A 13,639-nucleotide genomic window follows, 5' to 3' on the forward strand; every position below is an offset into this window, starting at 1 on the left:
TGTTAAATGAACTATATGAACTAATAAAAGCAGTCACCAGATACTACTTGGGGATAACCTATTGAACTGAAAATTCGCAAAAAGCAAGTACATCAAGAGATGGGAGTCATTAACCTGTCCTTAGTTATTAGATTAGTGGCAGGGTCAGATAGGGTTAGTTTGGGTAGTGGACAGAATCCTTTTGGAGACATTCACTGAAGACTGACAAGAGCCTTTGTTAGTTTTGTTAAGCAGGTACGCCTTATAGATTATTGAAAGATAGGCCTTTACCCGTTTCTTCAGTCAATAAAGTCTGTGAAATGAATTAGCAGAGTCTGCGTCCTTCTTCTGACCCACAACACACCTATGTTGTAAGTTACTGAAAGGTCTGTGGGTGCTACTGAATCACTTTTTTTCATATGAAAGTGGAAATAATTTTGATAATCTAGCTTAAGTGACTAATCATTTCTTCAAGTGTGATATGTTTATTTTATCCAAGAACTGTGACTGCCACAACATCCTACATGGCCATTTGTGCTTTATTTCTAGTTATGTGTCCCCTGATTGAGCAGTCTAATTAGAGATTGCATTTCTTCAACTGCGGTGCTGGCGTTTTGTATTTTATTTCTGCTCTTGTGTGCTGCTCAATTTCACCATTGAACATTTGTAAATGGAGGTTTTGATGATTGTGATGATTGAATGCATATATATATTGAATGATTATAATTATTGCATGCACCTAATAGTTGCTCTTCTTTTTGCTGCAGCAAGAAAATGTTGGAGGAGACAATGAAAATAGAGTTATTTCTTGCATGTGTACTGGAGTTTAGATTCTGATGATGGATGAGTCCTGATTGTGTATGTTTACAGGGCAACTATTAGTGGTTTTACTTATGTATTGATAGTTCTTTCTGGTCTTATCGACATCTTCTTTATATGTAACATTTTGCAAAATGCCATATCAAATGTGATATTTTAGTTAATTTGATCAACCTTGATAGTGATCATCAAGTGTGTCCCTTTTAGTAATATCAGTACTAACTGAGTCAATATGCACTAACAGTTCGAGTTGATGAAATGTTTTTAAAACACTTGTTCTTTTTTATGACTATATTAGGTCTATGCATGCCAGTGCCACATCCTTGCCATTTGAGTGTGTGTCTGTTAATCTCTCCACTGCTTGATAAGTGCCACATTCCTGATAGGTTAATGTTGTTATACCTAAACTGATTAATCTGGATGTTCTACTGTTGCTATTTCTCTCCAAAGAGTTTGTAATTGACATGTTCTGCCTTTATGATGTGTAAAGGTATCTATTGACCGACTGCTATTGAATTAGCAGTGAATAAATGTGGATCACGCTTAGTGCTTGCAGTCATTTGGAAATTGTCATTGATGAACAGTGTATTAAAGATAATGTTTAATTTAAAAAAACGTAGATGTTGATCTGTGTACAAATGCTCATTGGTTGTGATGTGGAGCTATTTTCATGGTACGCCAAAATAGCATTCTTTATTATAGCGCAGGTCATTTTTGAAGTTTCTTTCAGATGATGTACATCTGTGTATTTGAAATCAATTTACTTTATTGTGTAAGACTGGATAGGTAAAGTCAGCAATACTTAGAGATGTGAGCAGTAAGGAAGAACAACATGTTTTCATTAAGCAAAACAAAAGGGGGTATGGGAATCTCTCTACCAGCACAAACAGCCCAATGACCTGTTCTTGGGTGAATAACCCCTGGGAGAGACTCTACCAAGTCTTTAGCTCACTGTCACTTTCACAGAGAAGAAATTTCCCTGCATATCAGTCTTTGTCCTGCCCAGGGGCATTCCAGCACCGAAATACTAGGCAATTCTCCTCTGAACAAGAGTACCAACAGCAACCCCATACACGTTTTTCAGCCTTGTTGTGCATCATCAGTGAGGTGAAGCTGTGTCTCTCTAAGAACAGTGAGCAAGGGGTCCACGTCTGGATCGCCCTGGTAACTGAGGGTGAGACCCAAAGTTAATTCATGCAAAACAAAGGGGGGTATGGGAATCTCTCTACCAGCACGAACACAGCCCAATGACCTGTTCTTGGGTGAATAACCCCTGGGAGAGACTCTACCAAGTCTTCAGCTCACTGTCCCTTTCACAGAGAAGAAATTTCCCTGCATATCAGTCTTTGTCCTGCCCAGGGACAGTCCAGCACCGAAATACTAGGCAATTCTCCTCTGAACAAGAGTACCAACAGCAACCCCATACACGTGTTTCAGCCTTGTTGGGCATTATCAGTGAGGTGAAGCTGTGTCTCTCTAAGAACAGTGAGCAAGGGGTCCATGTCTGGATCGCCCTGGTAACTGAGGGTGAGACCCAAAGTAAATGCATGCAAAACAAAGGGGGTATGGGAAATTGTCTGGTATTCCCAGACCGCCCTATGTTTTCATTAAGGAATGTTTCCATTTGAATACTTCGGGGAAACATCACTCAAAAATCATTGAATTTCCAGAAAGGCTACATTCAGAGGGATACTAATTTCTCTACTGAACGCACTAGCAGAGATTAGGAGCTGAACAGAAAAAGACCAGACTCTTCTGGGGGACCTATGTCTAGCTCACAAGCAACATAAAAACAACCCCACCAAACCGTTGTTTAGAATACTCTCAAATATATGAGGCCAACTGGATCAACACTGCAGAAGAACTGCTGCTCAGAACTAGATCACTCTTTAATGAGAAAGGGGCAAAGCAGGACGGCTTTTCATGAATAAGCTGAAGGCCCAAGAAAGCAGAACCATTAAGAACATTAATGATGAACAGGGGATGGAAGGTAGTAATACAAAACATTACCAGGGAGCCTTTAGGGATTTGCACCAAAATGTCTAAAGAGCTGGTACTGTAAATAAGCCTGCTTAGAGGACGTTTCACTTCCTCTGCTAACAGTTAAGCAAAGGGAAAAAGTAGAAGCCGCCATTACAATTAAAGAAGTTCTTGGGGTAATCAGGAAATATAACTGTAACAGCATCCATGGCCCTGACACGCTAACAATTGCCTTCTACAAGACAATGGCTTTGTTATTGCCTAAATCCCTGGCGTATATATGTTTTATTACTTTCAGTAAGTTATTTGTCCAAATCTATGTCAGAGGCCCAAGTGCTAATGATTTCCAGACCCACAACTGTGCCACTGATATAGAAGAGATGCATTGTATAATTAGGAAGGGAAATTCTTCACGTGCATTATGGCAGATGGACTTGAGAAGATCACGCCCTTTCTTATATATTCAAATCAATAAGGATGCAATACACTAACTACTCAACTTTACTTTCCAAAGTCAAAACCTTCTCACCAGGTGGAAGAGCCATATCTTTCTTGGCTTGTCAGCCTATCCGTGATCAAAATGAATATACTCTCCTGAGTCTTACAAATCTTTTAACAGTATCAATCTCACATCCCAATAGGGAACTTAGAGAGTGTCAGAAAGTCATTTTAAGGGGATGTGCAAGCTCACATTGAAAGCAGGTACTCTTTGCATCTAAGAAACGGGGGAGTGGAATATCCAGGCATCAATAGATACTATTCGGTATAGCTAATAAACATAATAGCTGAGCGGTTGGTGAAATGGTCTGGAAAGCATTGGCTGTTTGTGTTTAGCATATTTGGACCCAATCATGGCTCCCAAGGCATTAGCAAGCCTGTGGCTTATGCACGCATGGAGTGCCATAGCAAAGATTCCAATGCTGCCCTCATTCCTGTTCTCTTGTACGCCTATTAGGCGTAGTGAGTCCTTTTTACGAGAGGTGAGAGACAAAGGTTATGAATTATGGAATAGCCGAGAATGCTTGCAGACAGGGGAATTATTTGTAGGATGAGCAACCAAGTAATTTGACCAGTGAAAAAATGATTTTGCACTGGAAGAATGTGAACGCCTTACATACCTACAGGGAAGATACTAGGTCCTTCCATCCATTAAGAACAAGGTTACCATAGTCATCACACTAGTAATAAAGGTAGTCATCACTTTCATCTGAACAAAACTGATCACTGCTTGGGAGGATTTGGTAATGGGGGAACACCTTGAGACATTCATTGGAACAGGGACAGGTTAAGCAGCTTCTGGCTAGAGGTTATATATATATCTACGATTAGAGTGAATGGGGACCTTGTTATTCCTTCTGGACCACTATTTATGCTTTTGGGGATGGCATACAAGACAAAATACCCACTGACCCCAGATAGTGGCTATTTGGCAACTCAAATTCTGATGTCTGCTAATGTAGTAATTGTCTCACTTCATTTTCCCTGTGGCTTCCAAAGTAATGGATATGATTGCTCTGGAGAGGCTAACTTCAGCAGAGTGAGGGGCAGACAGGCAGCACAGGAGACGATACCTCTTTTCAAAGACTATATGAAAACGAGTGCAAGAACCTTTCGTGTCCGGTGGGACTGAAAATCCTTAATATGTTAGGCAACAAAACCTAAATTCAATACCGCTACATATGCATAGGGCACTTGCACGTATGAGGCGAGCCCAATTGAAACCTGAGGGGGTAGAACAACCGTGTGCATATCTGAGTCAATGTTTGACCAAGCAAGTGTGAAATTGGGTCTCAATTCAGTCGGCTTTTGTGGTAGTTTGGGCAGTATTCAAGCTGAAACCCTACATTTTTGGGTATCACTTAACTGTCCAAACAGACAATCACAGACCTCTTTGGTGGCTTGTGTCAATGCCAGGAGAGTATCCCAAGTTATTGCATTGGGCCATATACAGGGACTGGACATGGACATCTAAGACAAACCTGGGTTACAGCACTCTAATGCAGATTGACTCAGTAGGTATTTTTCATCAGGAGGATGAGCCAGACTATTAGAAGTGTGAATTCCAGCCATTTTGGCTGGAGGATGTGGGTGTGAATGATTGCCATTTGGCAAGGGTGCAGAAGCCCAGGCTTTTTTGATGGGTATTGAATTAAATATAAAATGATGTGGGCAATTCCCACGCAAGAGTGTGTTCTTCTGACCAGAACCCCCTCTCCACAAACTCCATGCCAAAACGTAATGTACACCTGTGCCTTCTTGAATCAGTATCCTGATCTGCAGAGCCTGCTCCCATGTGGCACAGAGAAGGTTTAGTGAACACAGGTGCCCTCTTTTTCGCTGCACTGACGGCCATTGAAGCACAGGAACTGCATTTACGATATGCACCCCTGTTCTCAAAACCACATAACTATAAGAGTTGCTATCCTGGTGGCAGTTGTAAACTTTAAATGTAAGCAATACTTGAGTTAGGGTATGGGAGCTACATTATCTGATGCTTATTACAGCCACATCAATCTGATATAATATCTGTGTCAGCACTGTGAGCTCACCTCAGCTGTTGAAGCATTATGTGCATTCAGGTCAGACAGCCTGGCCCTGACAAGTGACATGGCAGGCGACTAGATGGCTATGTCTTTCCTTTTAATACTTTGTGAAGTCAGGTAACACCTCACCCCAGTAATCCAGCCTCCCAACAGGAGCTCGTCTGGGAAACATCAATCAAAGGGCACACCCATCCCAAAATACTAGCCTCTCATCAAGGTATTGCATATCAAATGGGCCTTTGATGCTATTGACAAGGGAAGGGACAGGCAGAGCTCAGCTGGTGGATGATTCCACCATCTGGTTTCTCTCTTTATCTCTCTTTGTTACATCGCATTTTTGCCAGCGTTTGCTCTGGAACAGGTGGAGGAGAATCTCATCATTGTATACTGTGGTGTGTTCTTCCAAAATGGCTGCTAAAGTGCCATGCACCACTGTAATTCCCTCTGAGGGGGTGTGCCAGGGAGAAGACGTTGCGTCCACATCAACGCAGTTTGTGGAAGAGATTCTACTTGTACGCTGGAAGTGGCAGCAGTGGCGAGTTGCTACTCTCAGCAAGATGCTCATGAGTTTGTTTCTAGCCTGTTACCTTTCCTTCTTCTCTGTATAATCTAACTTCTATCCTACTAACTTTTCTTCTTGTAATGTAGAACTCATCCCCCCTTGCTTGTTGCATGACTGCCATGGTTCCGCTCTCCCAACCCACTAAACCAAGACCACAGGTAATGCCTCTCTATACTTGGCAAGGTTCCTACATTTGCTGCAGCTGCATATAAGCATCTGCCTCCTCTTTCAGCTTCAGGCTGCTCACTGTGCGTCAGCACCACTCCAACTAGCAGACAGCATTCCAGACGGCAGCACTCTAAAGGATGATACCACGCACTGCTACAAAGTAGGAGAAATCCACCATCAATCCAGACATACCTATGGAGGGCAGCAGGGGTATCAGGGCGATTCTTGTCGGCACCTTAGACTGTTGCATTTGAGAGACTCATCCATCGTGAGTAGTTCAACATTTGTATGCTTTTAGGAAATGTGTGATGACACTCTCCCTTCCCATCCCCTCCACTTCCTATGATGTCAGAAGGCAAAGTCCACTCATTCCAAGGCCAGGGATTGGACCCCTAAAGTAGGCTTGCTTAAGTCCAATCAACTGGAATTCTTTTCCTTTAAAGGTAGGGTGCTCATTATGTGAAACATCTGAGAAAGAATTCATTTGACTTCTGTTGGTAGAGTTGACCCTCTAAACAGTGAGGTGTAACCTACCCATCCACAGGCCACATTGGGGGTGACCTGCTGCTGGAAAGAGACCTGCATCTCTGCCAGCCACACTGTTGCACAGGACCTTGTTTGTGTGAAGGACTCCAGAACATGTGAGCCAGCCTCCCTTGCTTGGAAGCCCAAGAATCAGGGCTGAACATCTCCCGGCAACCCTAGAGTGGGACTCACATAATCCTGAGAGCCAAGACAGCCAGGGTCCCCATTTTTAATTCCCTCAAACCAATCGAACTGCCATTGAACCATGTTCGCTGCATTTCAAACCTCAGGACCCGTCAATGCTGCTTTCGGCACTCAACTGAACCTTCGAACCAACATGCTTGCAACTTTGAACCAGTTTGATGCCGCACTACGTCCTGACATAGACCATCACGTGCCTGAATCTAAACAACCACTGATCACTGATTACTGATTTATACCACTGGAGTGACAATCTTCGAATCAAACCAGTAGTTATGAAACTACTCGACCCAGCTCAACCTCAAATCAGTTCTTTGTCGAACCACACAGTGGAACATCAGGATCAATGCTTATGACCAACACCAACCTTTGACTGGAACCAGTGGAGTGTCACGTATCAATCCTTCCCAGTGGTTACCACATCTCTTGAACCGGCTGGACTCCAAACTGATTCTGGTGAGAACACTGACCTGCATCGCTGAACGCGATCTTTGACCACACTAAGTAACCGCACTACAACTGATTCGAGGACAGCTTGCTGCTTAGGTCAACAGGGGGCACTGCAACTGAAGTGGGTTCCATCCACTCACAGAAACAGCTTGAAGCCTGGTATGATGATGTTGTACCACCAAAAAAGTACTATAGACCCATAACTGCCTCCCTCTTCCATTATTTGGGCTCCAGAGACTAGGTTACTTGCGCACATTTTTCATCCACAAACATATCCTTGTTAGAGAACATTTGTGTTTTTTTAATTGTCTTTAATCCCTGTACTTTACTGTGCTGCATCTCTCTTTCTTTGCATATTCTGTGTACATTCCTCAGAGGTGCGTTTTGTTAGTGTGTTTCTTTTTAGCAGATGCTGTGTTTAATTAAAGTGTATATATATTCAGTGAAAAAACATTGTTAATGGGACATTATGGTGAAGTTGTGCTACTAAAAACCTATGAAATTCAGTGAAAAAGCTTTGTTAAAGGGACCTTATGGTTACAAGTAAAACCGAAAAACCCCTAAAATTCGCCAGTTGTGGTAAGCCAAGCAACCATAACTCGCGCCACCACCGTGCACTGCTAAGACTAACACCAAGGACATCAAAGATGACATCACAAATGTCAATGTCAGTTGGTACTGAGTCATGGCAAACCAGGTTTGTACAGCTACAGTACTACCTCAATGAAGCGACACCGAAGGTCGTTCCACGGTGGGGCTATTCATAAGGTTGTACCTTGCAATAAATGTAGTAGGTTGAGTTCCTCTGCAACATCCTCTGTTTCTGCTCCTGCCACCACAAGAGGCACTCCTGTGGGGCAGCACATCCCTCCAGCTGCCTTGCAGGCCATACGTGATGCTGTTGACCCTTACCTTTCAAAGGTCACAGTATTGTGTATGTACTGCCACGCAGTACTCTGCAGGGGGGAGACCCTTAGAAGTGCTTTCGAGGCTGTGGTCCGGGAGCATGAGAAGGACTGCCACCTAACCAATTAAGGCCCACCCTACATCTTCCTCTCTCCACCTGCCCTTTCTTATCCCTGTGGTTGGTGCCCATTCCTTACCCTCCCTTCCCTTCCTTTCCTTGTGTGTCATGTCTGGAAATTTTTTTTAAAAAACTCAAATAAAAAGGCTATTTTCAGAGCTGCCTTTCACAGTTAAAAACTAGAAGTGTCAATGAAATGCTGCAGGGCCCTGTGCATTTTTAGAAGTCCGCTGATACTACACAGACATTTAACATTTTTGGGGTGCTGCCCTATCAAAACCATTGCACTCTTCTCCAGAAGGAAGTGGTGGCTCTGAAAAGAGCCTTTTTGTGGTGTTTTTTGTGTGTTTCGAAAACTTAAAGTGGTCAACACCTACTGGAAAAAGGATTGCTATAATTCCAAAAAGGGTTGAAATGCATTTGTATATTTCGCAGAAAAATCTGATTGTCAGCATAAGTAAGATGTACTCCATCTCTCCGAAAAATGTGTGCTCTACGAAACATAATATTTTCATTGTGAAAAGAGGACATGCCAACATCTCTCAAAAAGGCACAAACAGCCTTGTTGACATTACGCCTCGCTTTCCCCATTTGTGGACCAAATGAAGAAGAACGCAGCCACATTTTTCTCAGCGCAGTATGAGAAAAAATTACTCGGGACTTTGGAAACATGTCCATGACTTTCTCAAGTCCTTCTTCAATTGCAAATTGCAAAGAGATTCCAGAGACATGTCCTAAACTGTTCCCTCCACAATGAATAATAATAATGTCTGGATGACGCTGTGTCACCAAAGTAGCACAAAGAGGTACCAAATCTAGCCACTTCATTCAACGCACTCCATGCCAGTGCCACTTCTCCATGAGGGAATCCAAGATATGCAGCCACTCCACAGCGATCTGCATGCACCTCCAACCAATTTATCCACGAGTCTCCCAAAATCCAGACAATCTGCCTTCTGAAAGACACAGCCATAGCTATCTACTCTCCTCTCAGGAAAAAGACTTTCTGACAATGTCTCTCCTTACACATCACACCCAGTAAACCTTATTGACCAATCGCTTGCCCTGCTAAGTCTCATTTACATGACTCTCAGCCTCAAAATCCCTGTATGTAATATGCACTGTCTGCGAACAGCCGCCGTATCCGCTGTATCTGCAGACAAATCGTAAAATCTGATAGTGGGTAATGAAAATTTAAATAGTGTTCCTCACTTCCCCTTTGAGGTTGGCTCTGAAAAGAGCCTTTTTTTGTTTTTTTGGAAACTGCTTATAAAAACAGCTTTCATTTTGTAATTATTTTTTCACTTATTTTCTTCCTGATCTCTTCACATTAGCCTCTGTAAAGCACTCCTTATATTTTGAAATAACATGGCATTTTCCAATATGGATAAAGAAATGCCATCTGATTTAAAATAGTGACCATTGACATAATCAATATTGTCATTGTTACAAGACAACGTTCCACTTCTCAACAAAAAAACAAACATCCCTCTGTTCACCAAACAACTTGCACCATTTTTCTGGGGGCAGAAAACTTTGGAATCATCCCATAGTTCCCTAGGCAGTATTTGAGAAAAAAATCACTTTCCCATTTGGAACAACCTCCAACACTGCCTGAGCCAAGTTTTCAAGATTACTCAACAAATTAGGAGCACTGGTGTATCCCATATGTACCCCATCCCAATGCAGTACCACCAAATGTGGACTCTCAGAATGCAGAAAGATGTACAAGCTCCAACCACTGCCTGCATATTGCAACCAGGAACAGTTGACCAGCAAACCTCCACAAAACCAAAACTGGCAGCCTTATTTTTAAAGATAGCATACCTCTCTAAACCATCTACAAATTTATCTCCAACCACCAACACCCTGACTTTCCCTACCTCTGCCATCTTCACTGCACACAACCCCTCTCAATACAAAGCAGAACCTCAACATCTGATTGGCTAATACCCAAAATACACTCCCATTTCATGTACAGAAGCACTGGATGGGGCATGCCTTGTCTGTGAATACCCAAGGTGTCCATGGAGCGCGTAACACTAGGGTAGCCCTTCTACCCTTCCACTTAACTCTCTGCAGCATTCCCTCATTGGCTACTGTTAAGCAGTCACACAACTATCCACCATTCACATCCAAGAACTCTACATCTAACTCCATCATCACAGTTCAGCATTTTAGATCTACTGTTTATCACTCTGAGTACAATTGTGCTGTGATTGCAAAGCACCTACAGCAACAATTACTATAAAACTCTCCAAGATTTCTGCTTGCAGATTCATGCACATCCACATGCATGAACACAAAGTACAGGTATGAATTTTTTCTGCACAGTACATGTATAGCTCTTGTATAAATGAATATAAACAGGGTAACTGCCATTTACCCTGTATAACCTGTAAAAAAAACGCTTACTGTCATTTCTCCCATCTGCTATGATCAAGTTTCACTTGCAAAGGTGTTACCTCCAGTCTGAAACGCCCAGCAGCCCGCTCCATCTGCTCCAGCGCTGCCTCTCTCCTCTGCTTGGCCCGCTTCATTTTCTCCCGAGCTCGCCGGTTCCGACCGCTCCACCGCAGCACCAACACCAGCAGAGCCGCGGCCGAGCCCCCGAGGAGCAGCGCGGGCGAGGGAGCCACCTCCAGCCCCTGAACCTCCATGCTGCTGCTTGAGCACAGGTGTTTCACCCACGCACCCACACCCGCCTGGTTTTAAGCTTCAAGAAAACACGGAGTGGAGTTTAGAGTGGCGTTGCTTGAAACAACAAGTGCAAGGAAGAAAATCCTGTAGCGGATTATCATGCTACACGGACTGGAGTATACATAGTTCCTGCTAGTCCTGCCATATACCATCGCAAGTTTATATTGCGCTTGACGAAAGATTACTGGGTAGGGTGCTGAGATTTAAAAAGTAAAGTGCTGTTGGATGTGAAGGGATTTGCTTTTATTTTCACGAACGTTCTGCCTTTGTGAGAAACGGTATTGCGAGCCGCCTAGGGGCTCTTGCCTGTATCTGCTCGCTTCCTGGAGGAGGTGGAGCTGCCACTGGACACGTGATCTATCACGTGACTCACCACGACCTTAAAGCACTGAGGCTTCCGCCCGAGTGGCGAGTGCTGTTGGATGTGAAGGGATTTGCTTTTATTTTCACAAACATTCTGCCTTTGTGAGAAACGGCATTGCGAGCCGCCTAGGGGCTCTTGCCTGTATCTGCTCGCTTCCTGGAGGAGGCGGAGCTGCCACTGGACACGTGATCTATCACGTGACTCACCATGACCTTAAAGCACTGAGGCTTCCGCCCGAGTGGCGAGTGCTGTTGGATGTGAAGGGATTTGCTTTTATTTTCACGAACATTCTGCCTTTGTGAGAAACGGCATTGCGAGCCGCCTAGGGGCTCTTGCCTGTATCTGCTCGCTTCCTGGAGGAGGCGGAGCTGCCACTGGACACGTGATCTATCACGTGACTCACAACGACCTTAAAGCACTGAGGCTTCCGCCCGAGTGGCGAGTGCTGTTGGATGTGAAGGGATTTGCTTTTATTTTCACTAACCTTCTGCCTTTGTGAGAAACGGCATTGCGAGCCGCCTAGGGGCTCTTGCCTGTATCTGCTTGCTTCCTGGAGGAGGCGTAGCTGCCACTGGACACGTGATCTATCACGTGACTCACCACGACCTTAAAGCACTGAGGCTTCCGCCCGAGTGGCGTTAAGCCCAACAGGGGTAAAGGGCGCTGGCTGTTGTGCGGCTGTTAGGCGGTCTGAGGCGTACCAAGCAGGTAAATAACTATCGGGTCTTGCGCGCACTAACACCATTAAACAATAATTGTTACTCCCGTAATGAGACTGCGCAGCTCCCCTCTCGAGGAAGACATGGATGCACAAGACGGGTCTTACATAGAGGCAGGGCGTGAGCCAGGGAGAGGGGCATCTATTGTCTTAGACGCAGACCCAGCAACCTCACAGGAGACTCTAACCCACACAGACGCACAACAAACCCCAGCGGGAAGATTCCCCAATCTTAACATCCAAAAAATATGGAAAAGTGGGCTAGAGTACACTCTGACAACTGAAAAAATTCAGACAAGAATCAATGACCACTTTCCTAGAAAAAGGAACAAGAGTACCAACGACCTAGTGGACATTATTGATACTACTTGGCAATTACAAACACACAAAAACAATACCCCGGCCACAAATACACCTACAGAGGGGTCAGAAGTAAACGCTACTTCGACATACAAAACTCAAGGAACCAGGGCAATCTCACTGAGAAATCGTAGCCACCAAGAAGAGCCATCGGCCATCCCACCAGAAGGGCCCTCAATGGCATCCGAAAACACACTGGCAGCCCTGAGCTATGTTTTAAATTCTCTGGTCTCAGTGTTCGAACTTCTAAGAACAGAGGTGCAAACACAAGCAGGCCATCTATTGGAAATGTCGCAGGAAATCGCTAAAAACGAATCAGCTATGGTTGCTGTAAATAATATCATGAATAGCATTCTGATTCCAATTTTAAAGGAAACACAAACAGAGGGCATTAAACAGGGGCTAGACATCGCCCAAATTCAAAGCCTACTGAAGGAGGGGGTAAAAAGCAATTCTACTACCCAAGAACTTTTAAAGCTAATAACCGCAGAAATTCAAAAACTGCAAAACCAGAACAAGACCTCAAATGAAGAAGAGTCAACAGACCTTTTCGACGACACATCACTCTCAGACTCAATCTTGGAAGAATTTCGAAGGCTGGCAAATGTTGATGTCGACTATATAGAAGATACCAACAACAGCCCTCAAAAAACCCAAGAGGAGGAAGAAAAAGAAAATTCGACCAACAGTTTAAGTCAGAATTTCGAGGTACCACAGAGATTGAGAAGGAAAAAGTGTCACAAAAGGAACAAAAGGGGCAATCAAATAGAGGCTACCTTCTCTCAACCGTCAAGTGGAACGATGAAGAAATCCAAAAACCAGAAAAATAAGGCAAAAAAGAAAACAGGGACAAACACGTTCCTGAAAAATCTAACTACCCCCACAGCTGAACAGGCAGCTGATTCCATCGTTATGGCAACCCCAGCAATTAATTCTTCACAAACTTCAAAGGTATATGATGCCCCTGTAAGCAAGCGTGCCTCTGGGAAAATCCAGGGAAAAAAGACGTGCTCAACGGGCAGGGAGAGTCCTAGTAAAATCAAGGTCCAAACATCAAATTTCGGCATGCAAACGGACCTTATATTTCCATTACCTGCAGCTTCTTACAATCAAAAAAGTGCATTGGCCCCTACAAATATTAAGATTGCCCCAATATTCCTAAAACAAAATATACACAAAGAACCAAGAAAGGGACTTAGCGAGGAGCCCAAGCAAGTATCTATAAAAATGGCCCCCATCTTCCTAA

The sequence above is a fragment of the Ambystoma mexicanum genome, chromosome 4q, assembly GCF_040938575.1.
Source record: "Ambystoma mexicanum isolate Mex_15411 chromosome 4q, UKY_AmexF1_1, whole genome shotgun sequence".
NCBI classification, from domain to species: domain Eukaryota; kingdom Metazoa; phylum Chordata; class Amphibia; order Caudata; family Ambystomatidae; genus Ambystoma; species Ambystoma mexicanum.